The following is a 15,769-nucleotide window of genomic DNA, read 5'->3' as shown; positions in this document are numbered from 1 at the left end:
AAAGAGCCAAGATGTCCATCGACAGATGAATGGATAAAGAAGAGGTGGTATATATATACAATGGAATATTATGCAGCCATCAAAAGGAATGAGATCTTGCCATTTGCAACGACGTGGATGGAACTGGAGGGTATTATGTTGAGTGAAATAAGTCAAAAAGAGAAAGACATGTGTCATATGATCTCACTGATATGAGGAATTCTTAATCGCAGGAATCAAACTGAGTGTTGTTGGAGTGGGGGGTGGGGTGGGAGGGATGGGGTGACTGGGTGATAGACACTGGGGAGGGTATGTGCTCTGGTAAGCGCTGTGAATTGTGCAAGACTGTTGAAACTCAGATCTGTACCTCTGAAACAAATAATGCAATATATGTTAAGAAAAAAAAAAAGAAGAAGAAGAGGGTAGCGGGAGGGGAAGAGTGAAGCGGGGGAAATCGGAGGGGTAGACGAACCATGAGAGACGGTGGACTCTGAAAAACAAACGGGGTTCGAGAGGGGCGGGGGGTGGGAGGATGGGTTAGCCTGGTGGTGGATATTGAGGAGGGCACGTTCTGCATGGAGCACTGGGTGTTATGCACAAACAATGAATCATGGAACACTTCATCTAAAACTAATGATGTAATGTATGGGGATTAACATAAGAATAAAAAAATAATAATAAAAAAAAAATTTTTTTTTTTTAGCAAGATCTGTCCTGAAAGGAAGCTATTTAATCAGAACCTACTGGACTAGAATTTTACCAGAGCCTAAAAGGCCCGTGGGCAGGGGAATATTCAACTTCAGCCCCTTCTGGCCTTCCTGTCTCACCTAAGGGGGGAAGAATATCTGAGAAGCACACTTGAAGGTCACAGCCTGGGGGCACAGGCTCACTAGGAAGTTGAGACCAGATAGTAGGCCTGCAGAATGCTTCCCCTCCCCTGCCCCCACATTACCACTGCATCACTGGGCTGCCATATAGTAACAGGGGATTACAACAGAAGAACTGCATGTCTGAGACATTATTGATGAAGAAGTCACTAAGGAACCCCAAAGACATGGAAGGCAAAAACACCAGTGGAAATTTTAGCCTCTGACACCCATAGTTTGTAGTTAACACAGTATAACCCCTTGCCTGATAAACATAAAACCTTACACTAAAGGCTTATTTACCTTGATTCCTTTTACCCAGCACATCATGTCTGGCTTTCAAGAAAAAATTACAAGGCACACTGAAAGATAAAAATACAGTTTGAAAAGACAGAGCAAGCATTGGAATGAGACTCAAATTATGGCAGAGATATTAGAATGATCAGACCAGGAATTTAAAATAACTATGATTGGGGCACTTGGGTGGCTCAGATGGTTAAGCATCCAACTCTTGACTTTGGCTCAGGTCATGATCTCAGGGTCCTGCCTTGGGTCCTGCCTTGGGCCCTGCCTTGGGCTCTATGGTCAATGGGGAGTCTGCTTGAGGATGCTCTCCTTTGGCCCCTTCCCCCACTCATGCTCTCTCTCTGTTTCTCTCTAAAAATAAATAAATCAATCTTTAAAAAAATAAAATAACTATGATTAATATGTTAATGGCTCAAATGGAAAAAGTGGACAACCTGCAAGAGCATATGGATAATGTAAGCAGAAATGGAATTCTAAGAAAAAATAAAAAAGAAATACTAGAAATTAATAGCACTATAATTGATACGCCTTTGAAGCTGGCCTAGGGGCAGGGCCAGGAGAGCAAAAAATTAAAAAACCAAAGCATTTTCCCATGCTTCCTGATTCTCCTTCCTGGTCGTCTGGCCAGAAAGATGACCTAGAAGTCTAGGAAGAAAAAAACAACAAAAAAATTCACCACCACAACTATTATAGTCTGTCTTTGGTTTTGCAAAATCCTTCTTAATCTATTATTTATGGAGTCCTAAGGGGTTTTTCTTTTTCTTTTTCTCTTTCTTTTTTTTTTTTTTTTGACATCTTTACCATTTTTAAATGTACAGTTCAGTGATATTAAGTGATGAGGAAGCAGAAGGCAAGCTGAGGGCAAAGCACAAGCTAATACTCCACAACCACCCCCACACCTCCAAGGTGGGGTATATGTGACTTTCCTCAGGCGCTCCTGACTGCCCAAGAACAAAGGAAAGTCAAGAACAAATAGTTAACTGATAGAGACCACATTCATGCAGGACAAGAGTCTCCATCAGTTTACAACTGTCTTAATGATTTACAAGAAAAAAGCAATCTCCAGAAACCTATAGACTCAATTTCCTGGAGCCCTAACATCACCCTACTCTCCATAGGATAGAAAATCTTATATAATCCATCACTCTTCACATCCCCAGTGCAGCTCTTTCTGTCCATGGGTCCTGTCCCCATGCTTTAATAAAACCAGTTTTTTTTTGCACCAAAGATGTCTCAAGAATACTTTCTTGGCCATTGACTCTGAATCCCACCACTCCAAACCACATCATTCATGATGAGAACTTGCAACACAATAGGTAAAAAGGAAATTTCCTTAGCACAGTAAAGGCTGTTTATGAAAAAACCACAACTAATATCATAATCTGGGGGTGGGGAGAGCAGGAAGATTTGCCTCTAAGATCCAGAAGAAGGCAAGGGTACTCATTCTCACCACTTCTAGTCAACATAGTACCGAAAGTACAGCAAGAGCAATCAGACAGGAAAAATAAATAAAAGATATTCAAATTGGAAAAGAAGAATTAAAATAATCTCTGTGTGCAGATGACATGATCTTTTATGTAGAAAACCCTATAGGCTCCACCAAAAATCTTGTCAGAGCTAATAAATACAATAAAGTCTCAGGATACAAAATCAACATACAAGTACTAGCTGTGTTTCTTTACGCCACAATGATCTAGCAGAAAAGAAAATTAAGAAAACATTTATGACATCCCATTTTTTGATAGAATCCAAAATAATAACATACTTTAGGAATGAATTTAACCAAGGAGTGAAAGATCTGTACACTAAAAAGTATAAAACATTGATGAAAGGAGTTGAAGAAGGTACAGATAAATATGAAGATACTCATGTTTATGGGTCAGAAGAATGAATGTTGTTAAGATGTTCATACTAACCAAAGCCATCTATAGATTTGGTGCAATTTGTATCAAAATTCCAATGGCATTTTTCACAGAAATCGGAAAACAATCCTACAGTTTGTATGAAACCATAAGATTCCATAGCCAAAACAATCTTGAGGAAAAAAAAAAAAAAAGCTGGAGGCATCACACTTCCTGATTTCAAACTATATTACAAAGCTATAATTAATAATCAAAACATATAGTAGTTGCATAAAAACAGACATAGAGACCAGTGGAATAGAATAGGGAGCCCAGAAATAAAACCAAACATATATAGTCAACTAAATTTCATGCAGGTAGCCAAGAATATACAATGGGGAAAAAATAGTCTTTTTAAATATATAAATGGTGTTAGCAGAACTGGATATTTACATGCAAAAAAAATTGAAATTGGACTCTTATCTCACACCATACACAAAAATCAACCTAAAATGGATTAAAGATGTAAAAGTAAGACCTGCAACTGTGAACCTCCTAGAAAAAAATAAACATTGACTTTGGCAATGATTTTTTGGGGTATGATACCAAAAATTCAGGTAATAAAATAAAAAATAAACAAGTAAAATTATATTAAACTAAAAAGCTGCTGCCCAACAAAGGAAAAAATCAACAAAATAAAAAGACAACCTATGAATTGGGAGATTTTCTTGGTATCATTTGCAAACTATATATCTGATAGGGGGTTAATATCCAAAATATATAAGGCACTCATACAACCAAATAACAAAACGAAAACAAAACAATTCCAATTAAAAATGGGAAAAGGATATGGATAGACTTCTTTTCCAAAGAAGACATACAAAGGCCAACAGGTATATGAAAAGGTGTTCAGGGGCGCCTGGGTGACTCAGTTGGTTAAGCGGCTGCCTTGGGCTCAGGTCATGATCCTGGGGTCCTGGGATCAAGTCCCGCATCGGGCTCCCTGCTTCTCCCTCTCCCACTCCCCCTACTTGTGTTCCCTCTCTCACTGGTCTCTGCCTGCCACTCTGCCTACTTGTGCTCTCTCTCTATCTCTCTGCCAAATAAATAAATAAAATCTTAAAAAAAAAAAGGTGTTCAACATCACAAATTATCAAGGAAATGCAAATCAAAACCACAATGAGATATCACCCTACATCTGTTCGGATGCTATTATCAAAATGACAAGATAACAGGTGTTGGTAAGGATGTGGAGAAAAGGCAACCTTGTACTCTGAGTGAGAATGTAAATTAGTACAACCATTCTGGAAACTGTGTAGGGGCTCCTCAATAAGCTAAAAACAGAACTCCCATGTGATCCAGCAGTCCCTTTGCTGGGTGTATATTAAAAAATTATTATTATTCTTGTTTTTAATATAGCAGACTATCTCAATACTAGCTGGATTAGGTTAAATAAAGAATTTTTATGTTCAAAAAATATTATTATTTACATTTTAAGCAGTTTTGAGATAAAAATCTTTTTTTTTTTCATGAAACCAACCATTAACAAATATTTACTGATGTCCTACAGTACCCAAAGAATATTAAATCAGTATCTGGAAAAGATCTGCTCCCATGTTCACTTCAGATCCCATTATTCACAATAGAATAATGTGAATAATCCCTTTATTCACAATAACCAAGGAATGGACACAACATAAGTGTTCATCAACAGATAAATGGATAAAGATGCTCATAAGTGCATATTTGTACTATGAATATATATGAATATATTTTATTCATAAAATATTTATTCATAAAGCATTATTTTATATATGAAAGTTATTCAACCTTAGAAAAGATGAAGATCCTACCATTTGTGATAACATGGATGAACCTTGAGGACATTATGCTAAGTGAAACTAAGGACATTATGCCAACTGAAATAAGCCAGACAAATATATTCTGCATGTGAAAGAGACATGAACCACTGGGAGAAAAGTGTCAATTTATAATAAACAGACCCTATGGTGGTCCCCAAAGATCCTGGCTTCCAGGCATCCATGTACTTATGTAATCTCTCCCCTTTGGTGATTCACTTCTAATTAACAGAATAGAACAGAAATAATGGAAAGTCACTTTTGAAATTAGGTTATAAAAAGATTGTACCTTCTATCTTGAGTTGTCTCTCTCTTACTTTTTTGTGTTTTTGCTCTTTCAAAATAAAAATTAAAAACTACATTAAAAATTAGCATACTAAATTCAGCAAAAATATTTAAAAAGTCAATAAACCTTAGGTTTACCCATAGTTAAGTTTGGTTTGAAATAGAAAAATCTATAAAAATCTATAATTATCATGAACCACATAATAGATTCAGGGCCAAAAAATCCATATAATCATTTCAATGACATAGTAAAATAATTTGATAAAAACTGTTCATAAACTAGGAATAGAAATAAACTCCCTCCTTCTAAGTGATATCTGGCAAAAACGTATAGCAATAATAATCCTAAAAAGGGAATGTTGGAAGCATTCCCTTTAAATGACAAACAGGAGGGGTGCCTAGGTGATTCAATCAATTAAGTGTCTGCCATTGGCTCAGGTCTCAATCTCAGGGTCCTGGGATGGAGCCCCACATCAGGCTCCCTGCTTCTCCCTCTCTCTCTGCCTGCTTCTCTCTCTTCCTCTGCCTGCTACTCCCCCTGCTTGTGCTCTCTGTCTCTGTCAAATAATAAATAAAATCTTAAAAAAAAATCACAAACATGAAAAAAAGTCTGTTTTCATTGTTTCTGTGTAACATTATACTGGAAATTCTGGCCAGTGCAATAAACCAAGAAAAATAAATTAAAAGCTTAAGAATTGTAGAGAAAGAAACTGAATTATCTTTATTTCAGTTAATTTTTTACTTACAAATATATGTCCAACACATTTTTAGATATAATAAGAAAGACTAGGTGTGGGGCTGGCTAGAATCAATATACCAAAATAAGAATAACAACAACAAAAATTGCATTTCTCTGTTTTAGTATTAGTCAGTGAATGTAATTGAAAATAGATACCATTTATAATAGCAATACAATTATTGATACCAAAGAATTAATCTAACAAAAGTAAGAAAGATCCACATCCAAAGAATTACATAACATTATTGAGAGACAAAAACACTTGAATGGGCCATATATGGCATATTCAGTAACAAAAAAGTATCCAGTTGTAATTCTTCCTCAACTAGCCTGTAAATTCAGTATCAGTGAAAATACCAACATGTAATTTTAGGAATTTGTCAAGCAGATTTTAACATTTATGTGGAAAAGTAAAAGAGTAAGCGTTGGCAAGACGTTTCTAAATAAAAAGAATAAATAAAAATACGCAATTAATAAAAAGAATTAATATATACCTAGCCTAGTATAGATGAAAACTTATTAGAAAGTGAGAGTAATTAAAACAGTGGAGTATTGATGTAGGGATAGACAGACAACTGGCTAACTGGAAGAAAATGACTGCCTCTAAAAGTCTCACACTATATGAAACCACAATATATAATATAGATAACATTTCAAATTAACATGAAAAAGATTCTGTGCAATAAATTATGTGGAGAAAATTGATTACTTACTTGAAAAAAATGAAATTAGATCAGTTTTTTATTTCATGAGTTAAAAAATCTAATTTGGGGGGCGCCTGGGTGGCTCAGTCATTTAAGTGTCTGACTCTTGGTTTTAGCTCAGATTGTGATCTCAGGGTCATGAGATTGAGCCCGGAGTTGGACTCCATGCTCAGCACAGAGTCTGCTTGAGATTCTCTCTCCCCCTGCCCCTCCCCCTCCTGTTCATGCTCTTTCTCTAAAATAAATAAATCTTTAAAAAAAAACTAACTTGGGGGCGCCTGGGTGGCTCAGTCATTAAGCGTCTGCCCTCGGCTCAGGTCATGATCCCAGGGTCCTGGGATCGAGCCCCACGTCGGGCTCCCTGCTCCACGGGAAGCCTGCTTCTCCCTCACCCACTCCCCCTGCTTGTGTTCCTTCTCTCGCTTTGTCTCTCTCTGTCAAATAAATAAATAAAAATCTTAAAAAAACAAAACAAAACTAATTTGGGAGTTTGCAGACATGTGAAAAGCAATACGTTATAACATTTAGAGGATTAAAAAGCAATATTCATTTGACTTGGGTAAATAAGTTTTTCTTAAGCAAGATGCAAAGAGTTCTAATTATTAAAATGATTGATAAACTGGGACACCTGGGTGGCTCAGTCGGTTAAGCATCTGCCTTTGGCTCAGGTCATTATCTCAGGGTCCTGGGATCGAGCCCCACGTCGGGCTCTCTGCTCAACAGGGGAATATGCTTCTCCCTCTGACCTTCCCCCTGCTTGTGCTCTCTCTCATTCTCTCTCTAAATAAAACCTTTAAAATAAATGATTGATAAACTAAGAACTGCTCTTCAAAAGATATCATTTAAAAAGTGAAAAGAAAAGTCACAAACTTGAGGAATATATTTGTAGCGTAAATTATGATTATGGACTAGTATCTAGATTATATTTTTAAAATATATATATTTATAAAAATATGGAAAATGAGCAAGTGACTTAAACAGACACCTCACAGAAGAGAACAAAAGACCTGACCATTCATATGCGAGAAGATGTTTAAAATCTTTAATATTTAAGAAACTGAGAATTAAGATAACATTATAGTTTTATGTTCTCCTGACTGGCAAAATAAAGAACTCTGAATATTTCAATGTTAGAGAGGATGTGGATCATTGGAAACGCATATACATTGCTGGTGGAATTCATCCTACCTGGAGGGTCGAAGACATATACATCATATACATCCTAACATCTGTTAATTTCACTCTTACCTGTAGATTTTAGATAAACTTTTACAAATATACACCAGAGACATATTTGTACCAGCATATTTGTATTTAGAATATTTATACCATCATATTTCATGACAGTAATAATCCAAATGACTATTGACAAGATAATGTATAAATTTACTGGGGAATATTTATTTATACAAGAAAATATATTTTACATGAGTGAAGACTAAATTAACTATAGCTTTTGTAATGACAGAAATGGAGTTTAGAAATACAATACTGAAAAAGAAAAGCAATCTCAGAACACTAAATGCAGTTTGATATTTTATAAAGCTTAAAAACAAGCTAAACTAAACAACACATTATTATATATATTATGCATATATATCTATATATTTTATATTAGTAGACAAGGTAATGAGAAGCACACAATTCCGAATAGAAGTCACCTCTGGAGGTGGTGACGGATAGGTGGAAGAGAAGAGGAAAACAGGTAGAAAAAAGAGGTTGCTAAAGATCCAGTTTCTTGGTTGAATGGTAGGTTTATGTACATTCAGGTTAATAAATTGTGTATATGTAATGAACATTTTTGTCTAATGAAATATTATATTAAATAAAGGAATTTAAAGCATTTTTAAAAACAAATTAGTGAAAATATTTGCAACATATATGACAAGAAGCAATACTAATTTGAAATAAAGATCTCATACTATTCTAATGTAAAACAGAAATATTAAAAATGAATGAACTAAGCATTTAATTAAAGTAAATAAGCATTTGAATACCATGATTCAATGTCAATACATTTAAAATGTCAATTTAAAACAATAAAATACCATTCAGTCTACAAGTTTGGCATTAATTAAAATTATCAAAAATATGAAAAATATAGGGGTGCTTCGGTGGGTCAGGTGGTTGTATCTGCCTTCGGCTCAGGTCATGATCTCGGGGTCCTGGGATGGAGTCCCACTTCAGGCTCCCTGCTCAGTGGGGAGCCTGCTTCTCCCTCTCCCTCTTCAGCTCCCCTTGCTTGTGCTCTCTCATTCTCTCTCTCTCTGTCAAATAAATAAGTAAACTCTTTTAAAAATATGAAAAATATAGAAAAAGGATAATTTCTGTATCAGATTTATAAAAAACAATTTTATTGCAAAATTCTTAAAGTAATTACAATATAAAAATTAAATAACTTCAATATCACTCCTAGAGTCTTATCTAAATCTCTTTGAATGTTTCTAAGTGATGGAAACATACACAGCCAATAAAATTTTGTATCATAAGTGAATATGTGATGTAATAAAAATGTTAAAGAACTATACAGGTAATAACCTGTAGCATAGTATAATACTAATTTTCTTTAAAATATTGTATTTTAAAGATTTTATTTATTTATTTGAGAGAGAGAGAGAACACCAGCGAGGGGGAGGGGCCAAGGGAGAGGGAGAAGCAGACTCCCCACTGAGCAGGGAGCCTGAGGGAGGACTCGATCCCAGGACTCTGGGATCATGACCTGAGCTGAAGGCAGATGCTTAACCAACTGAGCCACCCAGGTGCCCTTAAAATAATATATAGTAATATAAAAATATATCACAAATTGGTTTTCAAATTCTTAGGGTGTGTTTATCTCCTGGTATTAATATTACATAGGTTTCTTTATCATTTATTCTCTTTGATTTCTGTATTTGTTTTATTAACTTTTTCTAATTTTAAAAATACACTATGTTCAAATATGCATATTTTTTTCAATGAGACTCTCCAAATTACACATATTCTATTGACCTCAAAATAATTGTTTTGGGTAGTGATCAGGGGGAAGGTGGGGTGAGGGAATGTAGGCCCAAAGGTAATCATCCTGTAGAACTCATTAAAACAGCTGGTGAGAAAACAGGAATTCAGGCTATAAATGACCACAGTGGGCAAAAATTCTGTTGAGCCTTGCATCTGACAAAGTCTGTAGAAACAAAATATAGCAAGATGGAATTCCATGCCTCTCTGGGATATGCTAGATGACTTCAGTGATTTAAACACATAACAAGGTAGAAGCAATAAAGAATATTTTCCAAAGGAAATGGCACAAAACTTCTTTTATCCTAGGAAAATGTCATAGGATTAGATCTTGTGATGGAAACTACCAAAGTGTTCAGGATATTTTAGCATATGACGTTAAAAGTTTGCCTGTGTCCAAATTTATTTTGAGGTTTTCAGGGGTGGTTTAATTAGTATTTTCAGGACTACTTATTTTTATGTCTCAACTCTTTGGTCTACTTTCTCTCCAGTTTTATTACCATGCTTCTCCTCTGGACTTTAACACCCCGCTTTGTTTATTCATTTACTCATTTATTGAGTAGGAGGTATGCACCAGATTTGCTGCTTAATTGTTATGGGCAAAAAAGGAAGTAAGTGTTGTTCCCCGCATTCTACTTGGTGGTTTCTGACTGGAATGTACAAGCAATCACACCTTTGTAGTTCACTGTAATGAGAACTACTGATGAACATCATGATTATTTACCAAAGTTAGCCACTTTGCTTGCATCTCACTATTTCTTTTTAATTTAATAACTGCTGTTTCTTTCTTTCATTCTTCCTCCCTTTCTTTCCCTCCCTCCTTTCTTTCTTTTCCTTCCTTCCTTCCCTCCCTCCCTTCTCCTTCCTTCCTTCCTTCTCTCCTTCCTTCCTACCTTCTTTTTCTTTCTTTCTCTTTCTTTCTTTTTCTTTCTTTCTTTCTTTCTTTCTTTCTTTCTTTCTTTCTTTCTTTCTTTCTTTCTTTCTTTCTTTCTTTTCTTTCTCTCTCTCTCTCTCTCTCTCTCTCTCTCTCTCTCTTTCTTTCTTTCTTTCCCTAAGGTTTTTTTAGATGAATAAATTCAGGTCTATCTAGTTAATACTATACTATGCATTTGAAATTGGGAAGAGAGTAGATCTTAAATGTTCTCACCCCCAAAAAGAAATGATAACTATATGACATGAGAGAGGTGTTAGCTAATGTTATGGTGGTAATAATTTGCCATAAATAATTGTATCAAATCAGCAGTTGTACACCTTAAACTTACACGATATGTCAATTGTATCTCAAAGGAGCATCTCACTATTTCATTTACAGAATCTGTCACTTTCCTCACTTCTCTCTCCCTTTCCAGTTTGTTCTCAGTTCTGCAACTAGTAAAGTTTACATCAGTGTATGGGAAAAGAATAAGTTGAAATAGGCAGAAAAAACATACAACTAAAGGGGTCAAGACCTTATTCCGTGAGTCATTTGGAGACTTTAAATAATTTAATCAGGGTATGCTCTATAAAATTAGCATTTTAGAAAGATTATTTTAAATGCAGATGGGAGAGGTGCCTGGGTGGCCCAGTGGTTAAGCGCCTGCCTTCGGCTCAGGTCATGATCCCAGGGTCCTGGGATGGAGCTTGGTGTTGGGCTCCTTGCTCAGCGGGGAGTCTGCTCCCTACCCCCGACTTGTGCTCTCTCATTCTTGCTCTCTCTCAAATAAATAAATAAATAAAATCTTTAAAAAATAAAATAAATGCAGATGGGAGGATGGATAATAGGGATTTACAGGAATAGATGTAAATTTATAAGGGTAATGCACAACATTGCAGAAGGAGGCTACTTAGTAAGCTGATACCAACATGCAAGAACCGAGAAGTCAACAAATAGCGTAGTAATGAAGACTAGACAGGAGGGACAACTAGTAAAGTATTTTAGCCAGAACTTGTGATCCTCCCTAGACCTAAAGCCATCCTACCAAATTCCACATTTTCAGCTTCCTTGTTCATTTTCTAAAATACATGGCACACAGCATGTTACAGTTTAAATAAAATAATCCTTGGGGCGCCTGGGTGGCTCAGTCATTAAGCATCTGCCTTCAGCTCAGGTCATGATCCCAGCATCCTGGGATCGAGCCCCGCATCGGGCCTCCTGCTCCACGGGAGGCCTGCTTCTCCCTCTCTCACTCCCCCTGCTTGTGTTCCCTCTCTCTTTGTGTCTCTCTCTGTCAAATAAATAAATAAAATCTTAAAAATAAATAAATAAATAAACAAAATAATCCTTTAAGTAACACACATGAATTGGGAAGAACTGGAATTCATTAAAGTTGAACCTTGCCAGATAGGAGCTGGCTGTGGCTCTTGAACTATAGTAAGTCTTTCTCAAAAAGATGTCTTTTTTAAAAAGTCAGACATTCTGCTGATTTTCTAGAAACTTGCTGGTCTTCAGGTATAAGCCAAATAGTCACAAAATATTAAATTGACCTGTAGCAAACGGCACACTGAGGTGTGGTGTGGACACAGCACCAACAGAAGTAACATTGCATTTTCAAAAGCCTTGCACAGTTTGGGCCTCAAGTCTCACATACAGCAGAAAATCATTCCAGCCCCAGGGCCCTTTGCCATTCCTTCTTTCCACTAAATGTCTATGACATGTAACTTCCAAGGTTATCCCACTAATTTCAAATGTGCTCTGAAATACTTCCTCACCATACTTTCCTTTGTCCATTCTTACTCTTTAGAGTCCATTAAAGACATGCTCTTTGTTTTCTGCCTTAGAATTTATTTTTATTTTTCTTTACTAAAATTTATAGCAGAAAGATCAAGAGTTTGGACTTAGCTGGTCCTGGGTTTAAATTACATTTTGGAATTTACTATATGACCTTACATAAATCAGATAGTCTTTATAAACCTTCGTTTTCCATTTAACAATAGGAATGATAATACCTACATTTCAGTTTACTTATGAGAATTAAATTGAAATGATATAAAGCATTTACTATAGCACTTAGCATTTGGTAACAATAAATACGCGTTTCTCATTTAAACCTTATTTTCATTTTTACAACTTCATATCTTTGTATGACTTCTAATCCACAGCTTTTGTCATTTATTTTTCTTGACTTTATTAGTGATTTTCTCTTTTCTTGGATTCAAATTCTGCCTCCGATATTGCTGCTTCACTAAGTACCACAAAACTTCCAGTATTTTTTATATTTTTCATTTCCTTTCTATTTTTGTCCTTACTGCATAATATTTATATCTATCTGTGGACATACAAACTCCTACCATACCTACTCTCTTCCAAATGGCAGAGCAAAATAAAAGCAAACCCTGACCAATGTGCCAAGAGTTTTGAGGTTGCATCATTATGAGACTATCTCTTCCTGAGTCTTAAGTAATAATTCCTGGGCACATCTGGGTGGCTTAGTCGGTTAAGCCTCCGACTCTTAATTTCGGCTCAGTCATGATCTCAGGGTCGTGAGATAGAGCCCAGGCTCTGTGCTCAGTGTGGAGTCTGCTTGTCCCTCCCCCCTGCCCCCCGCCCCCACTCTCTCTCTCTCTCTCGAATAAATACATAAAATCTTTTTTAAAAATTTTAAAATATATAAAAAAAGACATAATTCCTGGATCCTCTTATGCCTCAGAGGTGTACTAATGATGTAAAAACAGATCTGTTCATTGGAAATAAGACTGTAAAATTAAGTTACTGGTACTTGAAAGAAGAAGTCATTATAAAAGCTGAGGTTGTGTTTCCCTTGTTACTTCCTTGTCATGTTAGGATATGGGACAGCAAAGGAAGTTAAAGAATCTGCCTGAAAGCTCTCACAGAGTAAGGGGAACTATAAACTGCCAATCTAAACTTTCAAAAAGATTCATATTTTGCGTGAAAATATTTATGTGGATTTTGTTTAAAAGGTAAACTATGTCCCCAGGTTTGTTTACTTTAGCATACATATTACAACAGGCTATGGTAAAGAGCTCAGATGGAAATTACAAGACTCATAGCCAGATTTTCTTTCTTTCTTTTTAAGATTTTATTTGAGAGAGAGAGTGCACGTGTGAGTACAATTGGGGGTGCAGAGGCAGAGGGAGAAGCAGACTCCCCACTGAGCAGGGAGCCTGACATGGGGCTCGATCTCAGGACCCTGAGATCATGACCTGAGCCAAAGGCAGACACTTCACTGACTGAGCCACCCAGGTGCCCACAGCCAGATTTTCTATGAAAGTTTTGCTGATGTCAACATGAGAATAGATAAACACATTAGAAAATATTCTATAATCTATGAACATGTTTAAAATGGAGTCCTTGGAAAATTAATGTTAATGATCATGGGCAAGAAAATAAAGTTTAGTCGTCAAATGAGTTTGGAAAATATGAATTTAAATTATTCAAAACATTTGGTGGAAACCAGCAAAAGTAGCTTCTCAACTCATAGTGATTGTTATATGTTCTAATGGGCTTATACATTTTTCTTGGGGAAAATTTCTTTTTCTCCCTCATGTTCAATATGTTAATAGTTAGAGCTCACATCTTCTTATAAGCCAATGTCTCCCTGATTATAGTGACAGGTCCAAGGAAAAGCCAACAAGCCCATAAGTGTACTTGTCTGGATTTTTCATACCATACTTCTATATGGAGTAGGCTGATTAATAAAAATGAAGCTGGGGCATCTGGATGGCACAGTTGGTTAAGCATCTGACTCTTGGTTTCAGCTCAGGTCATGATCTCAGAGTCCTGGGATCGAGCCCTGCATTAGGCTCCACACTCTGCCCAGAGTCTGCTTGATATTCTCTCTCTCTCCTTCTGCCCCTCCTGCTCACGCTGTCTCTCTCTCTCTCTAAAAATAAAATAAATAAATCTCTTTAAAAAATGAAGCTAACATAAATAAATTAAAATGAGACATACGAAAATAAAGGCCTTAAATAACTTAGCCCTTAGAAATTTCCATTGCTAAATTCAAAAGTTTTGTCCTTCCTTGTTCCTTCCTTGTCAACCTGGATATATGGCAGACCACATAACAAAGACTAAATAAAATTATGCTACAACGGGGTGCCTGGGTGGTTTAGTCAGTTAAGCATCTGACTCTTTTTTTAAGATTTTATTTATTTGAGGGAGAGAGAGAGTGAGCAAGGGGCAGAGGGAGAAACAGACTCCCCACTGAGCAGGGAGCCCATTGCAGGGCTAGATGCCAGGATTCCGGGAGCATGACCTGAGCAGAAGGCAGACACTTAACTGACTGAGCCACCCAGACACCCCTAAGCATCTGACTCTTTATCTCAACTCAGGTTTTGGTCTCAGGGTTGCAAATTCAAGCCCTCCGTTGGGCTCCAGGCTGGGCATGGAGCCTACTTAAAAAAAGAAGAAGAAGAAGGAGAAGGAGAAGGAGAAGAAGAAAAAGAAAAGAGGAAGTCTAATTAAATCTCAGTGCTTGCTAGGTAGGAGATAGCTACACCTCTGATATTGTCTCTTTTTCTCTTCTCGGGGCAGAGGTAAAAGCCCAAGCCAGAAACAGTCAGAAGAAAAACAGAGAGAACCTTTTCTGGAAAAGCTGGAAATGAAACAAGTATTGGAGAAATATAATCTATGATCCAGCACAAGATCATATGATTGAGATAATGGAGGATACAAAGGGAGGGTACTGAAACTTGGTCTGGTAACTTGTTTCTCAGCCACAACTTCCTGAAATTTTCAAAATACAGGATGACTGGAAACATTTTCACTTCTTTGACATTTTCATGCTGACACAATCCAGAGTAAACTATTGCTGGTAAATGAGTGAACTTTGATCTTACAGAAGTGAGAACTAAAAACATAGAACAACGAAAACCTGGTTATTGCTATTCTTTGACAAAACATATGTACTGATACTTGCCTTCACAACAAATCTGCTACTGTTTTGGGCTTCCTCCATTTCCAGTCTCCCAAAGTCATCTCCCTCAGATGCGTGGTAGCAGTTCCTGATCTAAAGGTTTGAGTCTCTTTCTCACCTTTACAATGAGCAGGTACAATGAATGTGACAACCTTCTCCTTTGGCAGTAGCTGGATATTCTGCTTTAAGGTCTCTCATAAGGCTGTAATCCAGTTGTCAATTGGGGCCATGGTTTCACTTAAAGATTTGACTGAGGAAAGATCTTCCATAGTCACTGTTGTGGACTGAATTGCGTCTCCCCAAAATTTATAAGTTGAAGCTCCAACCCACAATGTGACTGCATT

The sequence above is a fragment of the Mirounga leonina genome, unplaced genomic scaffold (assembly GCF_011800145.1).
Source record: "Mirounga leonina isolate KUSES-001 unplaced genomic scaffold, KU_Mleo_1.0 Mir_201, whole genome shotgun sequence".
Lineage (NCBI taxonomy): Eukaryota > Metazoa > Chordata > Mammalia > Carnivora > Phocidae > Mirounga > Mirounga leonina.
The sequence above is the reverse complement of the archived record's forward strand: the minus strand, read 5'-3'. Positions refer to the sequence as shown.